We start from the raw sequence: 16,673 nt of genomic DNA, 5'->3' as shown, positions 1-16,673 counted from the left end.
AATTAAAAACCAATTAGTACCAACTATAATGATTTAACTTAACTTAGATTGCTTTTAAACAGGTACTATAATAGGTAACAGATTCGTTACCAAAACAATGATAGATACAAACTCATTAGGTTTTACCATAGTTTAAAGTTAGCAGAGGAAATATAGACATGCCAGATCTGTAAGTTAACGTTCTTTCACTGATGAATTCGTATCTAGAAGAATGAACTTAGCAACAAAAGAAAAAAACATCGTATCTAGAAGAATGAAGATTTAGATCCACAAGGCCTACCAACATGTTTCACCAAAGTTTGCGAAAGAGCTTTACAACTTCATTATCAGTTTATATACATTTTCCGTCGATTATTTTGTACGGAGATGGTTAGTTGATTTTTCTCTTTTTAACATGAGCTTCCTTGGGAGCGGAGCCTAAGGTAGATGCGTTCGTGGTGCTAGTTTGTGTTAACAATCCGTCTGTAGGAATTAGAACACTGATGAATTTTTAGATTCGGTTTTAATACCGAAATAACTTTACAATTCTGCTAGACAACATTTGCATGTATCTTTTAAAGGGTGTATTAGATTCCAAACATGTGGACAAATTGAGCTATTTCAAATTTTTTTTGTGTTCTAATACCTTAAAAAATATTTTGTTCGGTTTTCGTATTTTAATACTTTTTTTTGATCATCAAACCATAAGTATTTCATTCCACAAGAAACGTTTACATGATGGTTTTAAAGAGAAACAAGTATATCATAACATGAAATAAATAAATATATATATATATATATATTCTTTTTACTTAATCAATTGATTTTACTAACTCATTAATATCAAAAATTACAAAAACTCCAAGGTAGGAGAAAAGAGAAACCAAAGAAAACAAAACTAAAAAAGGACAACCCACTTACAAACTTTTATTATAAGTTTCACAGAACCCATAGTACACATGTTCAGGTGACTCCATTATTGTAAGGAAGTTTGGCCTCGACAGGTATTTCTGATTAAAGCCTCTCTCCAACCCCGCTGCTCTCTTAGTAAGAGCATCTGTTGTAAAATTTATTTCTCTCACATCGTGGAAAAATTGCACATTTAGAAATAGACTTCTTATTCTTTCCCATCTTACCTGAATAAACCATGGTAATTTGCCAGAGACGTAAGCCTTAACTGCAACATATGAATCTGAGCAAATAAGAATATTTTGTTCTTTATTCTGAAAATCCCATTCTGCAGCTGCTATGACAGCCATGATCTTAGCTATGAAATTAGTAGCAATTCCCAAACCTTCTGATTCAGCATATACAAATTCACCACTACTATTTATGCAAACAAAACAAATCCTGCTAAACCAGGATTGCCTCTGGAAGCACCATTACAGCAGATCAATATTTGGCTTAACACAGGAAGCTGGAATCTTACCTCTATTATTCTCTGTAACTTTATTGGTCTTCTACCCAGATAAAAATTCTTGAGTACTTGGAAATCATAGCTACAATCTCACATGGAACCAGTCATTCTCATAGAACACTCTCTTATAAATTGTTTTTTTTTTCCAATCTATCAATATCCACTTTCTCCTCTTCAAAAACAATTTTGTTTCTTAAAAACAAAATTTCCATCATAGTAATAGAAGCAGTCAATATCCACACCTCTTTAACATCACTGCTTTTATGTTTAGAAATTTTCAATCACATCTTCATAAGATTCAGGATTACAAAACAAGAAGATTCCACCAAGCCATTTCCAAATCAACTGACTAAAATTACAATGCCACAAAATATGTTCAAGGTTTTCAGAATTATTACCACATAAATAACATTAAGATGTTAAACTGAAACCTTTTCCTTGTATTTTCTCATCAATAGCACAAATGCCCCTAACCGTCTTCCATACATTACTAGCTGTTGGAGGGTGAAGAACAGGATGCCAAACTTGTTTTACCCACTCAACCTTATTATAATGAGTTCTTATTAATTCTGCTACAGAGCTCACTATAAAATCCCCAGAAATTGTGCCAGTCCAAATCATTATATCTTCATTTCTTGTTATAATTGGAAACTCTTCTATCTTGAAGTAATTTAAATTCTTTGGGGAATCATCCACTCCCCATCAACTATTAAATCTGACACCTTCATATCCTTATTCTGTAATATGTATTCATCATATGGAAACAGTTCACATAAAGCTTTATCATTCAACCATATATTTCTCGAAACAGAAATCATCTCACCTGTCCCAGGCATCCACCTTGTATGTTGTTTTACATCTTCCATTACCATTTCATACCAGGCCACACTGACAATTTCATGTATCCATTTATCCATTCTCCATTGGTGGTAGTAAATTTTGCTCTCATATACTTAGCCCATTCAACTTCAGAACTTTGAATTTTTCAAAACAGTTTCATTAGTAAAGAATTATTTACTACTTCTTTTCTCCTTATACCCAAACCACCTTCCTCCACTGGAGAGCATGTTTTTATCTCATTTCAATGTAACACATTTTCTATCTGATGGATCACCTGACAAGAGAAAGTTTCTGATCATTCTTTCACAAATCTTCATTACACTCACATGCCATTTGTATACTGACATATTATAGATTGGGATACTGCATAAAATGGATTTTATTAAGTGATTCTATCCTTAAAAGCAAGCAGTTTCCCAACCCAACTAGCTAATATATTTTGTAACATTTCTACAAATCCCCATATTGTACTTGCTTTTATACTTCCTGGCTGTAACATTACACCAAGGTATTTGTCAGGGAAATTAGAAAGTGGCATTTGGAACTCTGCAGCTATGTTGTCTTCTCAATTCAGTTATACCACCAAAAAAAACTTTACTCTTGGCTTGGTTAATCACTTTCCCTGAAGATTCTTGATAATCTCTCAGCAACTTCATAATCATTTGTAAATTCCTTCGTGGCCATTGAAGAACAAGAAAACATCATCGGCAAAGAATGTATTTGTTGGTTGTATCCTCCTTCTATTTACCATAGGAATTATTTTACCTTCAGTTACCATTTTACACAAACTTCTACTCAAAACACCTTCAGCTATGACAAAAAGAATTGGTGAAAATGGATCACCTTGTCTCAATCCTCTACTTACTTGAAAGAAACCCACAAGACCTCCATTAACTAAAACTGATACTCTTGCTGACACAAACAACTGATGTAACCACTTAACACATTTTTCTGGAAAGCCAAATTTCTTCATAGCTTCAAAGAGGAATTCTCAACTCAGTGAATCATATGCCTGTTTTGTATCAAGTTTTAACCCAACATTACCCCCTCTCCTTTTTCTATCCAATTCATTTATCATTTCTGAGGACAAGACTATTTGTTCTTGAATGCACCTTCCCTTGATAAAAATACCTTATTGGACAGAAACTACTCTGTCCATCAGTCCATATATCCTTGTGGTTATGATCTTAGTAAATATTTTGAAAGTAAAATTATTAAGACCAATAGGCCTAAACTGGTTTGGCTTTCTTGCACATCTGACTTTAGGAAGCAAAAGAAAAAAAAAATAGAATTCAAACCTCCAAGAATGAAACCTTCCCTCCAGTAGAATTGAATTGCTTTTATGACTCCCTCTCCAATGATATCCCAAGAAAATCTGTAAAAGAAACCTGGAAAAGCATCTGGTCCTAGGGCACTATCTAACATACTATTATCATCTGCATTTATCACCTCAGGAATTGCATCAAAAATGCCATCCACAAATTTAACTTCTTTGTATATAAATTTCTCTTCAAAATGTGTCTCCGAGGAGTTTGCAATAACAATTTGATCAGTAATAATAGAACCCATTTCATCCTCTAACTCTGATATACAATTTGTAACTTGTCTTATTTTTATAGAAGTATGAAAAGATTTGATGTTTGCTACTCCATCCTTTAACCAATTTTCTATTGACTTTTGTTGCAGAATTGGTTTTTGTTATTGAATTAGTATTTCCTGCTTGCCTCTAGCTACAACCAAGTTATTTAGTAAGGTATTATTACTAGGATCTCTGTTTGAGATCAAAGATGCCTTTAAATCCTCCTCCTAAGCATTTGCAAGTTTAATTTTCACATCTCCAAAGACATTCCAATTCAACTCTTTAATTCTTATCTTCATTCTCTTCATTTTATTCATAAAAAAAAAAAGAATTACCTCTAATATCTTCATTCCATACTTCTTGAATAATTCTTTTGAAATCCTCATGTTCTATCCAAACTTTTAAAACTCTGAAAGACACATTCTTAGGTTTAGGAACCTTAATATAAGAACCCAGCATAGGACTATGATCTGAAACACTTCTTACACCAACTCTGTAACACCATTCAGGATATAGTTCCAGCACTTCAAATTATAAAAACTTATATCCAAAGTGCAAGTAATTCTTTTGTTACTTGCTCTATTGTTGCGCCAAGTAAATTGTATACCAGCACTAGGAGCTTGAATTAAAATGCAAGTGTTAACACAATCATGGAAGTCCTGCATGGCTACTCTCAAAGAAGATCTTCCCCTTCTTTTTTCATCTACACTTAAGATAGTATTAAAATCATCTATTATCAATCATGGTAAATCCATATTACTTATTCTCTCCATTTCAGCCCACATCTCTCTTCTGTTAGCATACAGAGAAGCAACATGAACACCTGAAACTAAAATTCCACCTGCATTTACTGTTATCACTTGATTAGTAATTGAAACTACAGTTGGAGGAGATATAAAAGCACTCTAAAAAAGCCAAATATTACCCTTTCCATCATTCATAGAATTGTGAATTACCATATGATTCATTCCAGCTAACTTTAACTTCTTACAGTCTTTTAAAATTCCATTTAACTTTTGGCTCCACCACCCATACTGAAGTAGGACTAAATTGGTTAACTAAACTTCTGAGTTTGTCTTTGGGTTTTGTTTTTCTTAAGCCTCTGACATTCCACAAAATAGTCTTCATTTAGAAGTATGAGTTTGAGAAGAAACATGACTTCTCATTCCTTTTTTTTCTCTTAACTAAATTGAGCGCATGTTGTTTTCTTGTTGTGATTAAGCTGATATTTTTTGGTACTACCTTCTTAATTCCTTCTTTGACTCCAATCTCCTTCTCACTCACAATAGTTGATGTATTTATAACAGAAGATTTACATGTAGCAACATCAAAATTCTGTTCACACTCATAGGAGGAAAATCATCAATCTCTAAATTTTGTAAGATATGAAATTTACTTGTACTGTTGGTTGCTGATATTGCAGTTACATCCACCTTACTCGCTGAAGGAATAATTGAATCAACAATTGCCTCATCACTAAATATCTCAGATTCAATAATATTTTCTTTTGATGTAGGGGTTTGACAAATATCAAAGCCTATAGGAATTGGTGATATAATCTTTTTCTATTTCACCCTCCAAACATTCCTTTGGATATATAACAACATTATTTTTGCAGCATCTTCCAAATTGGAATCCTTCTGCTTAGTTTTACATTCAATAACCAAATGTCCTACAACCTTACAATGACTGCAAAACTTAGGGATATGAGGGATTTGTATCTTTTGAATAAAACTCTCATACTTAGATTTTACTTCAACTTGATAAAAATCGCTCTAATAACAAAGAAATTATTAGAAACAACAAAAATAACTAAAAACAAGAAATCTTTGCTCAGATCTAACCCTTAATATTTACGTTTTCACGTTTCCACAGCAAAAACTATTGTGTTGTATGGCTGTTCGGATTTTCTAATTCATCAGTAGTTGGTAAGTTACTTTTACTCCTCATCTCTAAAGTGACACTGTCTCTACTAGCGTAGTTTCCACATCTGAGTCATGACAAAGACAAATTTTAAGAGTATAGAACGTAAACTGGTTGGTGAAAATACTGCATATTAACATCTTTATTGATTCATCTATAAACGAGTCAGAGTGAGAACGATGGATCAAAGGTTCTTCACTTATACCTCATACTACTAAAGAAAATAAATAAAAAAACTGTGGTTCTCTCTTGGTACATGTTTTTATCAACTTTTCATTTTTCATCAGAGAGTGTTTAACACATGAAATGCGTTTCAAGTTTCGTATCAGGGCTGTACAAGAACGCGTCTGGTTACAGGTTAGCTAAAACAGCCACTTTGAACAGACTCTGTTCAACATTTAAACCACCTGCAACCCTCTCTGCCACTTCTACTCTTCTCCGTTTAATAGATTATGTTTCTGCATTTGTTTTCAGTAGTAAATTAGTAATAATTTGATGTATTAACTGTAGTGAATATGGAATAGAGCAACTTAAGATTGATTAACGGGAGATGAAAAGATTTGCTTTCACACTCTAGAAGATGTTGTAACTGTGACTATCAGGCCATGGAATCAAGAAAATCTTTACATAATCTTGTTAAGTCTATCAATTCCCTTCTAGGATTGAAAACAAACCTAACTTCAAAATGGGTTGAATCAGTTTGTAATATCGTTAAACAGTTACCACCAGCAGAAGAACCATCCTGTTCTTCTGAGATTAAAGATTACGATGTGTGTTCTGCGGTTTCAAAGATTCAAGGTGGATTGATCTATTTTCTCTATTATTTAATCATTTCTAGGAATACCTTGCAAATTCTTAAATTTCTATTTGAAGTAAAAGTTTTTACTGTGTGATAAACAGAGAATCTTGCAGCCTTATATGCTCATCTAAACCAACTGAACTTAAAGAGGAGGCAAACCCTAAATGAATTTCTGGACCTGAAAGGTAGTTTTCCAAACTAAAGTTACAAACTCGACAACCAAACTGATGCAATCCTCAATGGAATTCATGAATGGTGCAGTCAGAGACAAGCTCAAAAGACTAGTCTGATGAGGCTTTTAAAAATAATTCTCAATATTATTGCAGGAAATATTCGTGTATTTTGCCGTATAAAACCCACAAGCAGTGAAGAGATCATCAGGAAGTGGCTATAGCATTAGATTCCACTAATGTGATGCTGAAACTTCACGCCAACAAGAGTAAACTATACTGTTTTGACAGAGTCTTCCATCCAGACACATCACAAGGTACTCAACCGAGTCAATTTTCTACTGATATGTCAGAAGTCTAAAAACTGAAATAAGAAACTGCAGTGGCTGATGTTTCTGAGGTTATTTCACTACTCACTGAGTTGGGCTGTATAAACTTCCAGATGAAATATTTTCTGAAGTTGAACCAGTGATTAAATCTTCCCTAGATGGCTACAACGCATGCATTTTTGCTTACGGGCAAACAGGAACAGGAAAATCTTTTACCATGGTAAGGTTCGCAACTCACTGCAGCGTAGCAAAGCCAGTTAGTTGTAATCACCTAACTTGATTTTACCTGATTCTGCCAAAACAATTAAACAACATAAACTCACTTAGCTCATGAATTTCTTTTATACTATATTGAGTTGTCATTACCAATCGAAAATTAGCAAGACAGAGCGAGAAAATAAAAACATGTATAAACTACTTCGAGTAACTGAATCAGATTAGTAAATCAAGTTTATTTTACTCAAGATTCAGCAAGATGTACCTATATTAGTTGCTCAAACTCGAACTAAATAACTTCTTTCAATGCAAATATCAGGAGGGCCAAGCAGATAGTCCCGGGATTGTGCCACGTGCACTAGATGCAATATTTAAGCAAGCAGTAGACAGCAATCATACATTTCTATACACATTCAGCATGCTGGAAATTTACATGGGAAATCTCAGAGACTTGCTTACCCCTGGGATGACACAGACGAAGATCCTATGACACAGCGGTTAGATTGCAGTCATACATTTCCCCCCGGCAATTTCACTCTGTTTAATTTGAATTGCTAGTTGAATTATTGTTTTGCTTGGCAAAAGCTTGTGCCTTCATTAGGTGGTTTACATTAGATTTTGGAAAGTCAAGCAAGAACCGTAAAAAAGACTCTTATCCTGTTTTCTGTATACGTTTCCCATATTATCCTGTTCATCATCTTACTAATATGATATATTGCAGTACAACGGAATTAGTAGTTAATACAATCTAGTGGTTTTTCGACAGTCTTTACATTCAAGAAGATTCCAAGGGCGGGATCGAGATTGATAACCTTGTAGCTATCGGAGTGAGCGACATCAACCAAGCTAAAAAGTTGTACAAAATAGGAAGCCAGTTAAGATCAACTGCCTCAACCAATTGCAATAGAACTTCAAGCAGATCTCACTGGTATGAAATAGAACACATCAAATTTTCAATTGCAAGTGCCAGATATAAAATTATGCTTAAACCAAAAGATCTGCATGTGTTCTTATACAAACATGCTTGAACTTCACACATACACGTGTTGGGGTTATGCCCAAAAATAATAGTTTGACATTACATTTTAAATATTATTTAACAGTTCACTTTAAACATGCTTTGTGAGATATGATCGAATATATTAGTTGTAATTTATACATTGGGAGATATAATATATTGGTGACACTATGGGAAAAATATACATCTACAACTGGAGATTTACAATACTTCGCTATACATCGTAGAAAGTCCTATGTTTTACAACTGGTTTCAAAGAAAGAGTTGTCGTATATCATCACTACCAACCCTTAGGAACAAGGGGTTGCGCTAAGAAAACAAACGACAACTCCTTTAGCAAAACTGTTGTGATGACATTTAGGTATAACAACTTTGTTTCATAAGTGTAGTGACTTAGCCTATCACAATTCTCACAAGTGTTGTTGAAGAACACAAAAATATGATAATGAAAAATACATTAGAGGGGAGATTCGAACATGAACCTAATGCATGGATGTATAACTCATCAACCATCCTTACAGTTCACAAGTTTAGGTTTTTTTTTTTTTTTTTAATAGAAACGTATAACAACACTTATAAGTGTTGTTGAAGTTAAAATATAGAATGTGGGAAAAAATTAGGTTTGGGGGATTCGACCCTGAGCCTCCTATATGGAAGTCTACACCACTAACCATAACTACACTATCACAAGTTCTGTAAAGTTGGTGGTTCTTTAATATACTATTATGACAACCCTTCATAAGCGTTGTAAAACAAAATATAATGCTCAAAGGCGACTGAGCCGCAAAGAGCGCGAAGCATTCTCTGTAACCATATACATTCTTCTCTGTAAATAATCACATACATTCTATAAGACCACCCACTTTAAGCAAAGCATGCAACTGGGGAATTATGGCAAAAGTATACCATCAAATTATAAGTTAGAAGGGAGGGAGCATATATATACGAATATAAGCAGATGTAGAGAAAATATGCACAAGTTGAGACCAAGGCAGAATTTAAGTGGGAAAATATAGCAACCATAACAACTGAAATGTCTCATTTTCTCTCCTCCTTCATCCGTCCTTGAGACCGGCAATGAAATGATATATCATTTACATTGGCGGAGTTAAAAATGGTGTTATAAAAGTAACAGAGCTAGCATTTTATAACTAAGCACACAAATGGAGCTGTTAACTGTCTTTTTGCAAGAAAAATACCAGTATTAGTAAAGAAAGTACAACCAGAGTATGCAAGCTGCATTCTTACAACCTACAAACCTGTACATATGAGAACAGTGGTCTGCACTCTGCACGTTTCTGAAAAACATTACCATCTCCAAACCGATATTCACACACAAATGATGATAACAAAAGCATCCCTGAGTTACCAACAATAGAACATAGAGTTTGATAAGTGATAAATACATAAGCCAATACGCGCAGTCACATAGCACACACTGCAATACTGATATCAGCGAAAAAACACCCCATGTGCGGCAGTAGCATGGATACATCAAATATCCATAGAAGTGGCGAGTGATAGCATCTACTGCTCCATACTCATTCTCAATAGAAGCATACTTCACAAAGAAAGATCTTGCACTGTTAATTAACAACTCATACAGAACTACACGCTCAGCTGTAGCAAGAAACTTGAGAATAGAAGTTCAAGTAGATTACTGAGAAGGAAAATAACACCAAATATTGCTAAAGTAAGAATACAATACCATAAAAACAATAAACTACTGATCTAACTTGTGAACTTCTTTTTCTTCTTCTTTTTGTTCTTCTTCTTTGTCGGAACCACTATGGTATATTCCCCATCTTCTCTTAAGTAACTCTCGCTCTCTTCATCCATTTGGAAACCAAGAGTTGAAGGATCCACTGGTTGGAAATTTGTGTCATGATTTTCATTGTATTCTTCTAATTCATGGAAACCCCTAGGCGGTGGTTTCACCATCACATACCAGTTAGATGTATTTGACTCTCGAGAATAGAAAACTTGTCGCGCTTGCTTTGCTAAAATGAATGGATCGTTACAGTATTGGTTCTTATGCTGCTTTAAATTGACTAATGTAAAGCCATCTTCTACCTTCACACCAAAATTGGTGTGAGCCCAATCACATTTGAATATTGGAATTTGAAACATATGATTGTAGTCCAACAATAGAATTTATTCTAAAACACCGTAGAACCCACTAGTTTATGACAATCCTGCAACTAAGGTTGTTGATTCAATTGAAACTCCACTGTTTTGTGTGACTCTCTTAACATCCTTCGTAATAAACCTAGTGTCATTGATAAGAAAGCCTTTATATGATATGCAGTTTTCTAACGGCCCATATGACAACCATTCTACCGTGTGTGATATTGGCATGCCTTGTTCAATTTGCATCTTAACCTACAAATGTATAATCTCAGGACATAAAAATATAACTAAATTTGTTATCTAAGCATAAGAAGTTAGATTTATATGATGGTGTTCCTAACATGGATTGTTCTATGTGATAGAATGAAACAAAATCACACGCATTTGTGTTTTTTGTAGTAGTTTTTCGCAGCAGAAAAATGTCCAAGTGTTTAAACTATACTAAGTTGCATAATCTGACTAAGAGTGGACCAAACATACCTTTTGTTGAAACCAATCTGCAAATGTGTCAGACTGTATGGAATTGAGTTGGTCTTCACTAGTAATTTCCCTCACAGCAGGAGATTTTAACTCGTCCATATGCATTCTAAGACAAAATTAAAATTAGAAAATGAAGTATTAATCGGGTGAGCTATCTTTAACTTCTCACAATCCATACGCACTTGGACACCTTTAGAAAGAGGATGTGCTGCCGGTGTGGAACCATTTTGAGTGTTTTCGTTACGCCTTTGCTTTACTCCTGTTTCAGCTGCTTGGGCCTTACGAATATCAAAATACCTAACACACTTCATTCCAAGATAACACTCGGCTATACAAGCTTCAGGTTGTGCATAATTCTTTACATATTCTTTGAATGTCTTCATATACCTAGGAAAGTCGAGTATGCAACAGTTACTAGTTAATTAAATATTAGTATCTCTAAGATACAAAGGGCATAACTTTCTACACGAAACCAAAAAACAGAAGTAATATAAATTAAATTGGCATACCTTTCAAATGGATACATCCAACGATATTGTACAGGTCCACATAATCGCATTTCTCGAGCTAGGTGAATTGTCAAGTGCATCATGACATCAAAAAGTGACGGAGGGAAGTACCTCTCCAACATACACAAAGTCTCAGCAACTTCTACTTCAAGTTCTATTAATCTATGGAGATCAACTTCCCTTTGGCATATTTCGTGAAAATAAGAACATAACCTGAAAATTGCCTCCCTTGGCCCTACAGGTAAAAGTCCTTGCAAAGCAACGGATAATATTTGTTGCATAAGAACATGGTAATCATGAGCCTTAAGAACACCTAAGCAACCATCTTTTGAGAAATGCTTTCTAAGATCAGAACTAAAACCATATGGAACCTTTAAATTTCTCATCCTATTATACAATATATCCTTTTCCTTGTCATTTAAACAGTATGGTGCTGGTGGAAGGATCGTTTTTCCATTTATCTCTACTGGATGTAATTCTGGTCTTATTCCCATACTCTTCAGATCATTGCGGGACTTTAGACCGTCTTTTGTTTTGGACTTTATATCCAATATGGTACCAATAATACTCTCGCAAACTTTTTTTTCTGTATGCATAACATCAATATTGTGCCGTAGTAATAAATCCTAGGAAGATGGAAAAACCTAACATTAGTAATTAATTCTATAAAGAAATAAAAGATCAGACATTTAATCTATGTCAAAGTTATAATGTCATGTTGTCGAATCTTAGGTAAGTAATTAATTCTATTATAATGTCATGCTGTCGAAATGCTAGAATGATAGGGTTATCCCAAGCCACTTACATTGACAAATTGCTGGAGAGATTTGCTATGCAAAACTCAAAGAAGGGTTTCTTACCCTATAGACATGGCATTAAGCTTACAAAGACTCTTTGACGCAAGACATCAAAGGAAATGCAAGAAATGAGTAATGTTCCTTATGCTTCGGCTGTAGGCAGTCTCATGTATGCTATGCTATGTACTAGGCCAGACATTTGTTATGCAGTTGGGATGGTCACTCAGTTCCAATCCAGTCCAGAAAGGGAACATTGGATTGTCGTAAAACATATTCTAAAGTATCTCAGGAGAACTAGAGATCATATGTTGGTTTACGGATCCGAAGAATTGGTACCTCTTGGTTATGCTGATTCTGATTTTCAATCAGATGAGGATAAGAGAAAGTCAACTTCAGGATATGTGTTCACATTAGGTGGAACAGCCGTTAGTTGGAGAAGTGTCAAGCAAAAATGTATTGATGACTCTACTACTGAAGTTGAATATGTAGCGGATTGCGAAGCAGCTAAAGAACCAGTATGGCTAAAGAATTTTCTAACTAGTCTTACAGTGGTTCCTGCAGCTATACCACCTATTATTATTTTTTCTGATAATAGTGGTGTTGTAGCTAACTGTAAAGAACCTAGACACCACTCTAAGAACAAGCACATTAAAAGAAAGTATCATATTATTAGAGACATGTCAAAGAAAGGTGAAGTAGTTGTCACTAAGATAGCCTCAGAGCAGAATTTGGCAGATCCCTTTACCAAAGCCTTGACACAAAAGGCGTTTGATTCTCATGTTGATGGGATGGGAGTCAAAACTGATTTTTGATTGTTTTCGTGCAAGTGGGAGATTGTTGGGGTTATGCCCAAAAACAATAGTTTGACATTACATTTTAAATATTATTTAACAATTCACTTTAAACATGCTTTGTGAGATATGGTCGAATATATTAGTTGTAATTTATACAGTGGGAGATATAATATATTGGTGACATTTTAGTTCGTAATCTATGTGTATCATTTTTATTGATTAGATTATAACTTGCTATGATTATTACGTACGTATTATGATAAATCTCATCATAGAAGTGGAGACTTCTAAATCTAGCAGGTTGATGTAATTGGATTATGTCGAACCGGTCGGTTATTTCTGTTCATAATTTATCAGCTTGTGAATAGATCTAAGTTACTACTTTACATAAGTTCTTAATCCTGAGAATATGTATATACCCTACGTGTATTTCCGGGCATCTTGTCTTACCAAGCAGTGAGGTCATTTTTGGATCCAATATATGGGTAAGATGGATAGTCGTGAGTACGCAGTAAGAATATACATATTCAATATGGTATCCGTCTCGATGTGTATTCCCTTGGATTATTTTGCGGGAATTATTATTCTAGACTGGCCAGTGGTCACTTGAATTGTTTAAGTGATTATTAGAATAATAATATAAAAAGCGCATCAAGGACCAAATATAAATTCTGCATAGGGAGCTGATGTATAATTTTTACACGCCTATGAGAATTTATGAATACCGGTATTCACGGAGGGACTTATTGTAAGAAAGTAGAGAAAGGGTTTTACTTATTAAAACAGACAATTTTAGAGTGTTTGTCAATTACAAGTCTTTGGTGGAATGACTTGTAATTTCCTAATCGTATTTGGAATTGTGTGAGACACATAGAGTTCTGTACGGTTAAGAAAAGCTAAAATTGTTTGTAGCCCAAGAGACCTAATTGTATTTGGAAAAGGTATTTGAATATAAGAGGGACGGCTCTGGTAGGCATTTAAAGGAGTAAGAAAATAAGACAAAGGATAAGAAGGCCTACATGTTAAACTGCAAGTGCACAGTTGTCATTGTAGTGTGTATGTGTAAGAACAGGTCATCTCCACAGGGACTTGGGGTGTATAGTTGAAGTTTCACTATGCTGTTAATTGATGCAAAACTAAATGCAAGGTCACAAGGTTGCAGTGACAGTGAAACAGAGATGGTAAAACAACAAGGAACCAAGGCTATGAGCCAAGGGTAGGGAAGGCAGTGCACTGATTTCAGTGCACAGCAAGCTTCAAAATACAAGAAATAAACAGCAAGATAGCTAAGAAATTTAGCTGAGCAGGGGGCAAAACAGAATTGAATTTATAAGTGATTGTAAAGGATTTGTGGCTAAGCCAAGGCTTAGAATCCACCTTTGTGTCCTAGCCAAACAATGCAATTCTAGGTTGAAATTAGGATCTTAAGCATACAAATGGAATGGAAAGAGAATTAGCTTGCTATGAGCACTAATTTCTCCCATTGCTCAATCAAAACAGTGCACTAAGCATACAAATGGAATGGAAAGAGAATTAGCTTGCTATGAGCACTAATTTCTCCCATTGCTCAATCAAAACAATGCATCCTAAGGCTCTAACCTAGCATTCCACTATCAGACAGTGCACTGAGGTTTCATCTAAACCTCAGCTGCAACAATTTAGCTCATGCTCAACATATAAACAACATTAACATTCATCATACAAGATAATTCAAACAACACACATATGGTGAGCAAATACAAAAACATGATAAACATATGAACCAACAGTGTAAACATGAAACAAATGAGAAACTGGCTAGTCCAGTTCTCTACAAGAGTGAAGCTGGCTAACCCAGCATCCCTTTACAACAACACCCACAACCCATATTTATACCCAATTACACTTTAAAATAAAAACCCCCAAAACAGTAAATTAGGGTTTTGAAAATCCTAAAATTACTCACCTAATCTTCAAATTGACGTCGACCCATCCTTCTTTGCCTTCTCTCAGTCCTTCTCCTGCTCCAATTCAGTCTTATAGCCTCACCTATTTTACTAATTTCCCACCTAGGGTTTCAAGGGAAAATTAGAGGGGAAATGTGTAAAATAGGTGGCTAGAGATGTATGTAGGGTATGGGGGGTGATGTGGGTAGATACGGTTTGGTGGAGAGAGTTGTTGGCGGCGTTTGGTGGAGATGACAGAGGAGAAGGTAGTGGTGATGGTGGTGCGGCAGGGTATGGTGGTTGCAGAGGGTGAGGGAGAAAGAGAAGATGTCGATGGAAGAAGGGGAAGGGGATGTTTGGTATGGGTATAGGTATCGGGTGCTCGGGTGTTGGGCGGTTGTAGCAAATTGGATGAACAGCGAGGATGAGCCGTGGGATGTGGAGATGATGGATCAATCTAACGGCTAAAAGTGAAGAGGCTGGCAGAGACCGTTGGATGCAGATATACAACGAAACTAACGGTGCCGGATGGAGTTAGGTGTTTTAGTGTTAAGCGGAAGTATCGAGGTTTGATGCGCAGACAAAGAAGCGACCGTAGGATCTAAATGTGATCTAATCTGAAGGATTGGAATTTAGGCACTATGGTGTTTTTCAAGAGCTTCAGATTTTGATGCGCGATGAAGGAGCGACCATCGGATGATGAGATGGATCCAATCCGACGGCTGAAGATGGAGGCGGTTTTGGTTATAGAAAATGGGTTTGGGTAAGGGTTTAGGGCCTTGGGTATGCCAAGCCCATATCTTCTTTAAGAACAATTCTTCCTTCTTGAGCCCATTCCTAGCTTTTTGGACGTGCGCTCCATTCTTTGCGGCTTCCTTGCGTAATTTCTCCCGGCTTTTCACTACTTTTCTGCTTTATTCCGCTCCGCAATTCATCCAAACTTTATTTATTACCTAAAAATATAAAATTAAGTAAGAAAAATATTTATTCTTGAAAACAATGAAAATACAGAATATGGGATAAAATGTAGAATTAATGCACAAAAGATGAGTTAAAATGCCAACAAAAAGGGATAAATATATACAATATTTGGCACTCATCAAATACCCCCAAACCTGAATTTTACTTGTCCTCAAGTAAAACAAAACTAAGGAAATCCTAACTATACCACTATCGCTGGTCTCTCGAATGCATTTAGCGTATGCACTAAGCCTTTTAAACCACTAAGTGTCCCTAGTGGACGAGTTGAAGTCTCGTGAAGGTTTGCTTAGAACGTACCTACAAAGTTCTAGGTCAAAATAAAAGCTCAGATTCCATCAAATGTGACATGTGCAAGTCAGTTAAGCTCACAGCAAAATGGAGATGTCAATCTAGCTATCGAAGGCACAATCCTAGCACTGATAACAAAAAAAGACATGTGATAAGAGTGTAAAGTGTATCTACACATGTGTAAAGAAAGATCGGATGTTATGACTACTAATCACCAAGAGATAGTTTCTCAGGCTAAGAACCAAGGTCGAAATCTAGCTAGCTGTCCGGACTTTACGAGAATTGTGAATGAGTTGGAGGTATTTCACAATTACTCGCGTTGTACATCAATGGCATACACCCTCCTTGCTTATTACAATGAAACAACAAAATGACTCTTTACATGACTCTTATTTACATTGACTTCTCTCTTTTTATTTTTGGAACAAGAGAGAATGGAATTGATAAATACTTGATTTTTTTTTTTTTTTTTTTTTTTTTTTTTTTTTTTTTTTTTTTT

At 35.2% G+C, this 16,673-nt stretch overlaps 1 pseudogene; it reads left to right on the top strand.

The window, feature by feature from the left end:
* The first annotated feature begins 6,074 nt into the window (after positions 1–6,074).
* LOC113285573 overlaps positions 6,075–16,673 on the top strand; it is a 27,838-nt pseudogene continuing 17,239 nt past the window's right edge.

Source organism: Papaver somniferum, chromosome 6, assembly GCF_003573695.1.
Source record: "Papaver somniferum cultivar HN1 chromosome 6, ASM357369v1, whole genome shotgun sequence".
NCBI lineage: Eukaryota > Viridiplantae > Streptophyta > Magnoliopsida > Ranunculales > Papaveraceae > Papaver > Papaver somniferum.
The sequence above is the reverse complement of the archived record's forward strand: the minus strand, read 5'-3'. Positions and strand labels throughout refer to the sequence as shown.